This window comes from Botryllus schlosseri, chromosome 15 (genome assembly GCF_051294905.1).
Source record: "Botryllus schlosseri isolate E-star chromosome 15, Bs_hap1, whole genome shotgun sequence".
In the NCBI taxonomy this organism is placed as follows: domain Eukaryota; kingdom Metazoa; phylum Chordata; class Ascidiacea; order Stolidobranchia; family Styelidae; genus Botryllus; species Botryllus schlosseri.
The window spans coordinates 24,159,236-24,173,873 of NC_137250.1; the positions used below are offsets into that span (position 1 = coordinate 24,159,236).

The following is a 14,638-nucleotide window of genomic DNA, read 5'->3' on the forward strand; positions in this document are numbered from 1 at the left end:
CTGGCAAAGTACAAAGTATTTTAAACTTTTGATTTAAAGAGCGCGTATCACCAATTGGGGCTACGAGAGTCCTATAAAGCGCCTACCGCTTTTGAAGCCGTCGGTCGATTGAGGGAGTTCAATCGGTTGCCGTTCGGGGTCACGAACGGTGTGCCAGCATTTCAACGAACTATGGACGCAATTGTCGATTCGGACAAACTGACAGATACGTTTTCATACCTCGATAATGTCACTGTCGGAGGCCAGTCACAGTTGGAACACGATAAAAATGTTGAGCGCTTGCTGAATGCGCACAATAAGACCATTTCATCTGTCGCAGAGGTGGATATATTGGGATACCGCGTTGGTCGTGGTGTCATAAAGCCTGATCCGGAGCGATTGAAACCATTGCGTGAATTGCCTCCGCCTACAAACAAGAAAGCTCGGAAGAGGGCGTTGGGATTATTTGCCTATTACGCAAAGTGGATACCGGCGTTCTCAGACAAAATTGCAAGTTTGATCAACTGTGAGTAGTATAGTAGATCGCTCGCGAACGGCCATGGGGCTCTTATGGGCGGGGTGGCATGGTGCCGAGAAACCGGGGGTGGCATGGTGACCCTTATGTCTTATGGCGGGGGTGGCACGGTGCCATTGTGTCTTATGGCTGCGGTGGCATGGTTACCTTTTCGGGTATAGGCTGCGGCGACACGGTGCCGTGAAAACTCGTGGTGGCATGGTTACCTTTTCGGGTATAGGCTGCGGCGGCACGGTGCCGTGAAAACTCGTGGTGGCATGCTAACCCCCCCTCTCGGCCGTGATTCGTAATGGATTCTTATGGACGCGGTCGTGATTCGTACTTTCGGGTATAGGCTGCGGTGGTGACTCGTATTGAAAACTCGTGGTCGTGATTCGTACTTTCAGGTATAGGCTGTGGTGGTGATTCGTCTGTCTCTACTGATTCACCATGTGTTCTTATGGGTGCGGTCGTGAATCGTACTTTCGAGTATAGGCATCTCTCGCGCGGTGTTGAATATGTATCAGGTATGGTAAATAGTCACGTGATTGGTCCTTAGTTAATGGGTATATCGCAAATTATTATATATGACCAATTTGAAGTAATCCCAACGTTTACGGTGAGTGCGACAATGATATATCGTTATTCTTATGGACGCGGCGGTGATTCGTACTTTCGGTTATAGACTGCGGGTGGTATGTCGTACTTTCAGCAAAAAAGGTGTGAAATAGTTTGCTAAATCTAGGAATCACTTGCAAGGTAATTAGTTTACCACAGAGCCGGCGTAGACGGCGATTCGAATACCAACGATAGCCGCGTTCACATACTAACACTCCAAAAAGGTGTGAAATATTTGTAAAATCCTACGACCACTCACAAGATAACACATCAGAATAGCCATCTCTCGTGGTTTGATGTTACAAAGATAGGAATTACGCACAAGTAATATTTTGGTAATTAGTTTGCCACAGAGCCGGCGTAAGGTGTGAAATAGGTTGCAAATCCCGCGCTCGCTGACAAGATAACACCTCAGACATAGCGATCACTCACGATTTTCTGTTACATACATGCCGATCGTTCACAATGTAATATTTTGATAATCAGTATGTCACAGAACTGGATTTCACTGGTAAAATTTAATAAGTAACGAATAACAGAACCGTCGCAGACGGTGATTCGAATACCGACAAATTCTCACTTATTTCTGATCCAACCCTAATCCTTTGCGAAGTTGACGCTTATTCAAAAAGGTGTGAAATAATTGTAAAACCCTACGTCGCTGACAGGATAATACATCAGACATAGCGATCTAGTTATAGCACGGGTCGGAATCCATTCGCGAGATGTAAGATGTAAATTGAGGTAATCCGAAACGAAATATTTTGACTTGGTGTAGTGTGAATTGAAATAGGATTGACAAACATGACTACCATCTTTCCAAGTACCATTTCGATATTATACACACATTGATTTGAAACGACTAAACATTACAACTCTATTCACGATCCGGCTTTCCGTTTTTCAAAGAGACATTTTAACATCTTACCATACTCAAAAGAATTATTTATAACATTAACCGGTGTTAAAAATCTAGTTTCCACTTACTTGATTATATCAGTACAACTAGCAAACTTGAATTAATTCATCTGGTTGTATTCATATGACCGATAATTTTTCTTCAACTGTAAAGGTCGTTAATTATTCTGTAAGACAGAGTATTTATTATTCGGTGCATATACGACTTGACATAAACATATTATATTCTGAGTATATGTGATTTAAATGTCTGAACAATGACTGAGAATTAAATTATCACAAGTGAATCCATATACGACAGCGTAAAAAATATTGGAATGTCAGCAACTCTTTACGGTCATAGTTACTACCACATTAACTAATTTACCCGACCAACTCGTCATGATCATTCCTGAAATCAACACAAACATGCCCCTGACTTGAGTTAACCACAAAACAGCATCAAGTTTTAAATCCACTTGTAGCTGACGGATTATTTGATTGCATCGATAGAGAATATTATTGAACTCGTCGGTATTGTTACTTCAACAAATTTTCGCTTACACCGACTGCGAAAGTTAATATCGAATGGTAAGACTTGATCGCATATTTGTTGAACACAGACATGACAAAGAACATTACCGAGATTTTATAAACTAGTCATATTACTTTTCACATCTATCAATATCAGAATACAAGTCATCAAACTTTTGTTAAATGTAACATATCACTTTTGGAATCGGATTCGTTATAGTCATACAAATCGTATTAAACCCAACACCAAAACAAAAGGACTTTTAAGTTCATTGAAATCAAATCATTCGTCTTCGACTCGGGCTTTATTAGATTGCACGCAACAATTCGTTACGAATGAGCTGTAACCAAAGTGAAGAATTATTTGTGTCCACAGATATAGAAGATGAATATAGCTAACACAATCACGAATCGACGTTTCAGAGTATTTCACGGATGCAATAAACTTGTTAGTGTCGCCTATCTAAAAGTATGCATGCGTTCGAATTCCATACCGACTGCTGCGATGTTTAGGATTCGCTTACAATGACCAAGAGTGAGGATTTAACATCAATGTCGTTACTGGCGGTATTCACAACAGAGAATCGAAACATTACACAGTGTGAAAATATATCTTTGATATCAAAGCACTATCCCAAGTACACGATTAATACTCAACTCCGTTCACACTTTCTATAGAACGTGCTAAATGTAAAATATCACGAGGTTGCACTCTAAGACTTTGATCATTACAAAAGTAAATTGGAATATGTTTGCTAGATGCATTCAATTCAACTAGAAATGTCTAGTGCACAACAATCGTAATATCAAGGAAGTACTGGCAACACTGTAATTCACTAAACGTGTTTTGCATTGTTGTTCATTTGTAGTATTGATTGAAATTGTTTTTGAACCCTCAAATAATAATTCCCGACATGAAACCAAGCCGCTGAAAGTCGTTACCAGCACAAAGAAACAATTTGTACGATGTTTGCCAAATGTATCCTATGGTTAGGTGTACTAGAATTATTTGTGTAACACATACACCGGCAATGCAATCGAAAATTGTTCCGTTGTCATTCGCTAAAGTAAATGTCATCACAATACTCTGTCACTAAAGACGTTACTTGTATGTGATTGAATCCCTAAAAATTAACTCACTAAACCGAACTCCAAAGAAATTTTACTCATTCGACGGCTATGAAACAGCGTCGCTTAATCGGTCTATATCGTTTTTCTAAATGTAAATCATATCCACCCAACAGAAAATAATTTTCACTCACTTGGTAATGAAACCGAGGTCTTCATTCAATATTTTGTTTGTGTCAAATACTTTGCAATAAACACACTGGAGTGGTTGAGCTTTACATCATCAGGCTGTAATCTGTAAATCAAGCTTACATCCGATTTGTAACTGTATTGTTTACCTAACCGAGCTGTATGCACAGTTTGTTATTTTTTGTCATTTAGTGATTGTTGAACATACCACTTCGAAATACTGCGTTGATCATAATTTCCATCATCGTGATAAGCGAAGTACATTTGTTTTGAATTCATAACAAGCGGCTTTTCTATGACATGATAAATTATTGACAAGTTCTGCTTAGAAGATTGGTTGCATATCACGAAAAATAACATACCACTCATATTAATACTGTTACTCCATTCATCGGTATTTTTTCCGTTGTCGATATTCAAACGAGTATAATTTATTACTTGAGTTGTTCCGCTTACTATATTTAAATGTAAACTCACTCGTCTTTCAAAACCACAACGAACAACGATAAAAACGTATGCAATCAAACACAAGTTTTTACATTTGTAGGACACTAATTATTATTCCATGCATCTCATTTCATACTAATTGTATATGAAAGATATTCATGACACACGAAAATATTCGATATATTCTCATGCTGCGAACATACGCAATGACTGGTGACACTTTCAAACTGTTTCGACGTCACAAGAACTTTATTGTCTGAATGGTTGTTCATGTATCCTAATAATCAAATAGTTCAACACAGAACTAGTACTAACAGAAACATCAGAGTTGTTTACACAAAAGTTTGTATGTGTGCAGTATGCGAATACCGTGTGTACGTCCAGCACAATTGCAGTATCCATCCGAGTTTAGTTAACACAAATTTCTTACAACGGAGCCGCGTAAACTTTCGTGAAAGAAAAGCATACTCACTTCCAGAGGGTTCTATCAATGTTATAGCAATAAATCAGCTACTCCAACTAAAGAGTACATTTGTTTTCTAGTCACGGTCCTTACATCTTTCACATAGATCAATCTACTTTGCTAACGAAAAGTGCTGAGTCATCACATGATTGTCCTCGCAACCAAACAAGCAGTAGATGGAGCTGTATTAAAATGTTCCTAACCCTTTGCACACCAGTGACAAATCATACAACTGATATGTTTTATGAGTCGAATTGTTGTTCAGTGTCAAGTCTCCTGTTGAAACGTACATTAAAACAGCACAAATCCAATTAAAACCATGAATCTATTTTCATTTGACCCCAAACTGCCATACACAGAAAACTAAATTTTCTTTCCCAGCCACATACTTGTAACCAATCGCTTTCATTATACACACAGCCCCATAAAAGTATTTACTTTCTACAACATAGACATTCCGATGTAGTCAAGAAATATTTTTATTAATCAAAATCATCAACTTCTGTTCACGGTGTTAGTGTGTGCATGTCATACCTGTGGGTCTCGTATTAAAATGGACACGACACGACTGAATGCAAGGAGATAGAAATCGCATCAACCTACATGTGGTTACGGTTTTAAAACGAATTATCTCTTTTGCATTGATCGAGACCGAACAAGTTAGTTACATGTATTCACGGTCATGATTGGGGGCTGATGCACGATGCAACGTGACTCGTAGAAATGCAAGGCCAAGGAAATAGGAGCATGTGCATTTTCCGCCCGCATATCTGTTGTCACGGTGCACACTATAGCCTATGACGACAGTGTCATACAAATGATCGCATGATCTCATGCATGATCGCAGCTTCATATGATTCATATTTCCGACAGTTAATCACCGAGCATATGGATATTTTTTCACAAGAGCTTCCCTCATTTTAAATTAACAATCCACCGAACATTAGCCAATCTCCAGGGCATCAGAATTGTACCAATTTTCGCTTTGCAGATCTAAATTATACACTAAAAGGTTGCGGCATTATGCTACTCAGATAGTCCATTCATATTTACCATTATGTACAACAATAGGACACTCAGAAACTCTATTTTGCGTTATTCGCTATATACTATATACATATATATACGGTACTATATAACCATACAATAAATCACTTTATTCCATCAATTTTAACAATGCACTGTGATTGACTCCTAGCCCAAAAAGAGTTATGGATCGGGAATTGACTATATAATCCCAATTCGAGCATTGCTTATTGCGATTTCAAATGTAAGGCCTTCGGTCGATTTCCAGTTGTGTCTTCACGTTTAGTAGTGAACTAAATATGTCGATGATACATTCCTATCAATTTACCCTTTGGTCTGGACGTATAGAACATTTGCGAGTCAAATCATTTTATATAGAATCTCATTACGTTTGTAGCAATCCTATTCAGACGTTTTTCCTATCGCATGACCATACCTAGACGGCCATCACTCTCCCCCCACTTTTTTTAAAAGGGTAGGTTGTTTTATATAATTCCCTAAAACACTACGCATTTTTTTAACTGTGAAACTCTGGTTATTGGCTTCATCGCTGCATTCAGCTGTCCTATCCCTCTCAAATTATAAGGTGAAGACACTAATGGAGGGGTCGATTCATCTTTTAGTTCTATTTTACATGGATACTTCATGGCTTGTTTCTCCCGCAAATGCCCGACAAGATCTTCCAATTCTGTGGTAAACGGCTCATACACCGCTCTCCATATTTTCTCTTCTATAATAGCAATTAGCATTGTCATTAAGGTCGGGCGGTTGGAAAGGCGCTTTTGACAGCAATACGGAATGCTTACGAAGTTCTTCCAATTCCAATCTAACCTCTATATCCGATTCATTTTGCAACACATATTCCGTTATTGGACCATCGAATACCTTTCGCGGGAAATATTTTGGCCTTTTATTTGTCGTTAAAAACGAGGCAAATAAATCTCCACTATGAGATTTTTGATGTTTCGGTACGCCTACGTCAACATGCACTTTCGGGGCCTAGATCGAAAAGATCTTGCGTCCTAAAACTTTTCGACCTGTCGCACTCACATTTTACACCCAATGGGACCAAATTCCGTGCCTGCACTTCACCACTATTTTCAGCGCAAACCGTAACGGCGCTGTCACTATTATATTGGCACGGGTGCGACTTACTTTCAATTTCTAACGACCTAACATTCGAAACAGCTTCGCGATTGCTGTTCTTCACGTTATTTCCTTGTTTGGCCAAAGTTTTTATTTCCCGCCCTTCACCATCATATTCTATTACGGCATGTGTCGACAATGAACACGGAACACCTATTTCGGACTGAGCCAGCTCGTGACTTGCAATTGACGGGCTCTTTAACACCGTATCAATTGAAGGCAGCGGTATAACCTTGTCTATCCAATGATATCCAATAATATTTAACGGGACATTACCACACGCAAAAGGAATTGAAACCCCATCAATTTCTATATATATCAATGACTCTACCAGTGACGATCCACCTATACCTAATATTGTCGATGTATAGCCAATTACCCGCGTATAAAGCTAATTTCCTCTACGATCGGATAATTATCTGCCAAAACTTCAATTTTGTAGCTTAGTCAAATCATAGCTGTCCAATCGGGAAATAGTCTACTATTCCAGAGTACTACTCAAATAGTTTTTTTTATGCATGCAGACATATACAACGTTGTCTCTACTTCTACTTGAGTATCAACGCTGACTACTTTGACCAGCGTAAAATTTATTTCCTCTATCTAATCAAGTTATCCGGGCAAACTAAATAGAATTGAAGATAATAATTGTTGATGCGCCTTTATATCGACTTCATGGGCATCAGCAGTGGACAATGTAGCCCTACGACATTTTCTAAAATACTATCAGCAACTGTATCGACATGTAACATGTATCGGAAAACAGCTATCATGCACCAAATAATCAGCCTATTACTGGGTGATATCAATATTGTTTCTTCCGCAGTAATAAATTGTTTTTTATCGATCATTTTGGGACGCTGAGAAGGTAATAATACCTGTGGCACCTTCTCTCGATCGAGGGGCGATAAGAAAGTCTCCTGTGCAATGTGATGATTTGCGTTCGCATTGAGCGACACTCTTTCTGTCATTGACCGTGGTGTCGGGTGACATCCAGATTCCAACTTCATATCTTCTGTGACTCTGGGCGACGACTGAAGGGACCCGTACGCTCGAAGAGGTGCCGCTGGTTCGACTTTTGTCCGCGTCTGCATTTCTAACGGATTTGAAACTCGGTCCATGATTTCACTCCTGGCCACTCCAGATTTTGCTTGGCTCCTTAAGACTGGTTCAAGCGAATCGGCAGTATTTTTGGTACTCACTTTCCGGACGGTAGTCAAATAAGTTGTCGCTTGTTTGACGTCTTTTCTGGCTTTTTTGAATAGTTTTGCCGTCTTATGTAGAATGGACGTCACCTTTTTCACGAATTTTGTTTGATGCTGGACACGTGCTGTCAGCTGACCTTCATTAGCCCGAGTTGTTAGCTGCCGTTGTTGAGTGGTCTTCATCAGTTGGGTGTTTTTGCGAAGGGTGCAAGTGTCCTCTTTACGTTTTCGTAGCCAAAATAACTTCATGATTGATTACCGCTCACCTCCCCACTCTTCAGAAATATGTGAAAGTCCACTCTATTCTGAAGACGAATATTCTAGAAGCAACAATGATTACCAGGCGCCTTGAATTACAATTCCGTCGGGTGCCTCCATATGTGTTTGTAGAAATATCTTGCCTTCAATCTTGTTAGTAGGAAGATATTGTTTGTGCCTGGTTCTTTTGCTTGTAATTCAATTTGGTGAATCACTGTTGCAGGTGGTGCAGCCTTCGAAGTGTCTTGAGCTTCCAGCGACCTCAAGGTCCAGTTTAGGATAGGGTATGTATCATATTTAGCCTGGTAATGTACCTTAATACAACCAAATACTCCAATAAGACGTCACACTCAAATAGAGATGTTACCATAGCAACAATACATTCATAAAATGCATCCAACTGTCACTAAAGTTTTCTAAAATCGTGCAATTCAACACATATGCGATTAAGACCATATTTCAACAGCAATTACACGTATCCTATACTCTATCTCATGTATTCAATTGACCCAGGGCCAAAGCATTCTGGTGAAGGGCTTGTTACATCTTCATATTATCGTTTAAGGCTGATCAAGGTTTTTTGTGTATTTGTATAATCTCGAATACACTAGGGTGTTACTTATCTAATTTTATGACAGTTCTCCCAAGCAACTTGTCTTGGTTTTATAACCGTCTAACCTCACTCAAGTGTAGGGGTTCTAGTCGCTGGGGCGTGGACTAGTTATGACGCATACTAAATAATTCACACAAAATCACACAATTTTCAATATACATTGATCCCAAAAATGCAATAAATACTTACACATATATATGTAATCACTTTACTTCTATAGGATTGGGCTTGACTTTATTAACCGTTTTTCTAGGGTGACGCAATATGTGGATATAATATGAAGCACAATATATAATACACACAGTACATATATCGCCAATTCACCGTAACGCCTTTTCACTGTAAAAGTTCGCAGACACCGAAAATGGCAGAGCCATCATTATAAAGCAACTTAATATTTGCATGTATTGTACATAACAATTACAGATAAACCGTGATTAGCCTCCATACGCTAATCCTTCGCATTCGCTTCAGACACCTTTGTTACGCATAACGAGCGTGTCAGATTTGGGTTGTATGTAGGGTGGTTTTCACTAATCACCTACCTATCGGTAGTTAGTTGACCAAAACGATCACCTAATTTTGTTAATGATATTCTTCAAGAAGTTATCTGCCTAAGGCCCTATATAATCTGTCGTAATTATTTTCTGGGCTTCAATACTGATACTATTCCCAGAGAACATTAGATAATGTTTCCTTATAAGGTGGGCAATCACACCTCTGTTGTTTAGCAACAACACACGTGTGCTTAAAGGAGTCTTATGGGCCGCCGTGGTAGTTAGTTTCAACTTCAACGAAAGCTGTGTACAGTATACATAAACACCAATCCATAATCTATATGGCTATCGCCAACAGATATATGTCGTCCTAATTTTTACAGGCATGCTTGCTCCTTGGTATATTACGGATATTCAATTAATGCAGTAAAGCATACAAGCATTAGTTCAAACATAAAATTACGCCATACACTCAAATTACCGTGCCTCATCTCCAATTTAATCTTTGGAGTGCAAAATAAGTAAGTCAAGAAATACGAAATATAATGCATTAGAGGCTATACATTAAAATTAGTATTTCACCATATAGACGAATATACGATTCATAATTGTTTACAAATTGCGAATAATGATACAGGACGAGTAGCCACTATTACTTGACACAAATTGACACTATATTGCTTTAAAAGGGTCATATAAAGACACCATAAAAAAAAGTCTGATAACTCGGTTCACAAGCATTAAATGTTATTTCGATATCTCAGCTCAACGTGGATTTTTCTAACAAAATGACATTTAAACATTAATACAATGCGTCAAGACTGCTTACTACAACTATACACTTTTGGTAACTATTTATTTTTGATTAGCCTATAGCTAGATACTCGATCCTTATCCATTATGAGCTCCTAGTACTATAAAGACATATTTTATTCATTTCCGAAATATGCTCAATTTCAAATCTTCCACTTTTTACTACATTCTGACACTAGTCAACAACATCTTTACAATTAATACAACTAATCTTGCTCCCATGATGCTTCTACTGGCAAAATATGGTTCATTTGTTATCATTACATTTGCATTTTAAGCTCCGACTATAGACTTCTGATATCCCCTAACACTATCCTATTTCTCGAATCCAAAAAGGTCTGGAATTACCGTCCTATGTTTAGATCCGCGCTAATACAATAATGACGGCGACTAAAGTATTATCCTATATCTAATGTGTGACGATCAACATATGGCCATATGTCCAAGCTTCCGGTATTTAAATTCAGCTAACTTCCTCATCGCATCACTCGGGCATTTAACTTGGTGATGTATTTTCTAGTTTATGATGTCATCAACCTCAATTTAATTTCAATTTGGGTTTCAACAAATAAAAAGATTCATATAAACCTTTTGTGTTGCATCGTTACAGTCCGTAGATTTTGATAATATTCCGTGATATCTCAAAACATACACAACGGTCGAAATTTTAGATAGCGCCAATTAGCCATAGTTACTATGCATTCATCAGCGTAACTATATCCTAGAATTACGGGTCCCTAATTGTGGATCTTTTAGTTATATTAACTGTGATTCCACGGTTTCTCCCGCTTCTATACCGACTCGTTATATGTCAGTCTTTATTCTACTTGCGCCACATTATAGTTCGCCTGCAAACACATTTACATATTTTATATCGGTATTTGTGATAAATTACATCAGTATTTGTAATAAATAACATAAATTCACGGGGCTCGATTTTATAGAACTACTAAAGTAGTATTAACACCTTTATTTCCCATTTCTGCCTTAAAAGCACACAGGTTAATGTAATTTCCACCCGGTAAAAAGCAGTGTGCTCATTAATAATTTTCCGTTTATGAAACGGCGGATTTTGCCTGAGCGCCGGGACCGAAATACCGTTGACTTAGGGCAGATCGTGCACAAGCTCCCATGATTGTGTTTGTCATATGCGAGTGATAGGGTTACTACCCCTACTAATCAAATCAACATACAACAACCTTATGACACTCATAATAGCAATTTCATTCATTCCCTTTCGTAATTGTATACGCACGAAAATCATATTGTACAACTCGGCAACTACGTTTAACAAGACCAATCACACTACCAGCGTTGAACACACGATACCTATACCCAAGTAAAAATATCATTTTCGTTTGGACAACTGACGTTTACCTGTGTAAAATTACCATTTTCACTTGGAGGTCTGCCGTTACCTGAGTAAAAACACCATTTTCCTTTGGAGATCTATCGTTTACCCAGAGTAACAATACATTTTCACTTTGGGTTCTATCCTTTCGTAGAGTAACAAAACACTTGTCGTTTGCGAATCTATTTTTTTCCTACAACAACAAACCATTTTCACTTGGAAAAATACTTTTACCTAGAGTAACTAATCATTTTCTTTTAGAAATATATTTTCTCCCTGGGTAACAAACCCTTTTCGTTTAGAAAACTATCATTTACCTGAGTACCAAGACCGTTTTCACTTGGAAATCTATCTTTTCCCTGGGTAACAAACCATTTTCACTTAGAAATAAATATTTACCTGGAGTAAGACTATACCGTTTTCCTTTGGAGATCTGACATTTGCCCAGAGTAATAATACATTTTCACTAGGAAATCTGACATTTACCTGTGTAACAATACCGTTTCACTTGGAAATCTATCTTTTCCCTGGGTAACAAACCATTTTCGTTTGGAAATCAATCGTTACCTAAAGTAACAACCCATTTTGGTCTGGAAATATATTTTTCGCCTGAGTAATAATAACCCATTGTCGTTTGGAAATATATTTTTTCCCTGAGTAACAACACCATTTGCGCTTGGAGATGTGACGTTTACCTGAGTAACAACACCGTGTTGGTTTTGAAATCGGACAACCACGCGCATCAATTTGGTATTTGCTGTATTGGTGACAGTTTGAAATTGATTACAACGAACAGTGACGAAAATATAAACCGACAACCGGTTTCAGAGTATACCCGCGTCGATCGCATCGCATCTATATCATCGGCTAACCACATGAAATAACAGAATACCGTTGTATATCGAAATGTATGCTTTGGAAATCGACGAATATTGTGTCTCCTGGTGTGTGTCCGGGCTCGTGCTTTAGTTTTTCCACAGAGTCCATATGTCTGAATAAAACACCACCTCAACTTTGGTACCTGGTTGGTACACGGATAACGGTAGTCGGAAATCGATGAATTTGTGTTTCCGTCGTGCTAACAATTCCGGGTTGAGTTTTCTCACACATGTTTACTATATTATGTCTTTACTGGCCAATACATTTCGCTCCAGTCAGCTGAAACCGGAAACCCTAAGAAAGTGTGTTGACCAGATCCGGATATTCACTCATGAACCAACGACCAATATTCAAGTAAACATGTTACAACCCGTGTTTTGTCTCCATGAAAAATACCAATGCATACACCATCACATCAAGTAGCCTACGTCACGATTGTTCATACATGCCAAGTACTCGCGTAAACGAGGTGTACATACAATGCGTCGGTGTACAAACATCATGGAAAACAAATTCATGTTCTCAAGTCTCATCATGCGACGACTCTGTACATTCGAGTCTCGAAGTTACAACAAAATGCCCGTCTTGACCGTTAGGAATCGATGGCAGGTGCTCACCTGACGCTTGCAGGGTGGAAGACCTCCTAATATAGTCGATGTTAAGAGATTCACAATAGTTTTCAGACCGCTTTATTTCCGCGTCCTCACGGCAGCCAGTTCAGATCAGAAGAGGCATGCATTGTCGTGGGTCCACCAAGTGTCCATTTCACCTAGTCGGAGCTAGACACTTGGCGGCCCTAGAAATAACAGTACCATCACAATAGCAATTATAACAATAACAATCATCACATACACCCCTAATGGGTGGGCTGTCACACTGCTCCCCCCAAAAGTAGAGGGAATTACATAATAATAATAAAAAATTCACTCTTACGTGTAACCAAAAACTAACAACCATTATCAAAATAAACAATCATGACTCATAATCCAACAGATACCTAGGACGCCGTACAAAACGTTTTGATCTTGTAGCATATACAGTTTCAGGCGCGTCCTGATCATTCACAATATCAAAAATCTCATCACCATGATCAGAAACATCAGCTATTACTGGCTCAAAAACGCCAACATCACTACTTTCCCCATCGTCACGATCATAAGGCATCAGGTAATCAACATGAGACTTGCGAAAATTTTGAGTTCCAACTTTCTGTATGCGGTAAACACAATCTGAAATTTGCTCAACAATTACATAGGGTCCTGACCATCCAGAGGACAATTTTCTCTTTTTAGGAGGATAGAAATACCAACAATAGTCACCCACGGCAAAAGCCAGCGGTCTCACCGCACTATCAAAATCACGTTTCTGCCTCACTGCAGACTTGGATAGACGTTCGCGAGCAAAAGTAAAGCATCTGAACAAGCATCACGAAACCAATTGAGATAATCCACATAGCATTTAGCACTGTCATTACTGGGGGGCCGACCATACATGATATCAGTAGGAAGTGATATTTCACGACCCAGAAACAGGCGATTTGGGGTATAACCAGTCGAATGATGAACTGTTGAGCGATAAGCCATCAAAATATAGGGCAAATGGTCAGCCCAATCAGACCGAGAATCATCAACAACACTAGTGAGCATTTGCTGCAGCGTTCTGTTCATACGCTCACAGAGTCCATCCGAACGGGGATGATAGGGGGTGGTACGAGTCTTCCTAATATCAAAGAGCAAACACATGTGCTGAAAAAGTTCCCCTTCGAATTGTCCCCCTTGGTCAGTATGAATTATTCGTGGGCGCCCATATTTTGTGAAAAATTGGGACACCAGAATTTCTGCAGTATTTTGAGCAGATTTAACACGCATCGGATACACTTCAACCCATTTCGAAAAGTAATCAGTAAGCACCAACATGTGCAAATACCCCTCGTCAGTCTCAGGCAATGGCCCAACAAAATCAAGCGACACTCTATCTAAAGGTTCAGCACAAAGCATCTTGCACAAAGCAGCTTGGTGAATACCATGAGGTGACTTTGTAGCCGTACAAGTCTTGCAAAATTTTACCCAGTGCTCAACCATGCGTTTCATACCGGGCCAGTAGTAGCGTTCTCTCATCTTCCAGTTAGTCTTGTCACGTCC

The 14,638-nt window shown here is 39.0% G+C and overlaps 1 protein-coding gene across 2 annotated transcripts in view; it reads right to left on the reverse strand.

The window, feature by feature from the left end:
* LOC145457804 (RNA polymerase-associated protein CTR9 homolog) overlaps window positions 1-9,537 on the reverse strand; it is a 486,484-nt gene extending 476,947 nt beyond the window's left edge. For both annotated transcript variants that reach the window (XM_080336098.1, XM_080336097.1), the window contains exon 1: window positions 8,659-9,537. The gene's annotated coding sequence lies outside the window, so the exon portion shown is untranslated. The remainder of the gene's footprint in view (window positions 1-8,658) is intronic.
* Window positions 9,538-14,638: the final 5,101 nt, after the last annotated feature.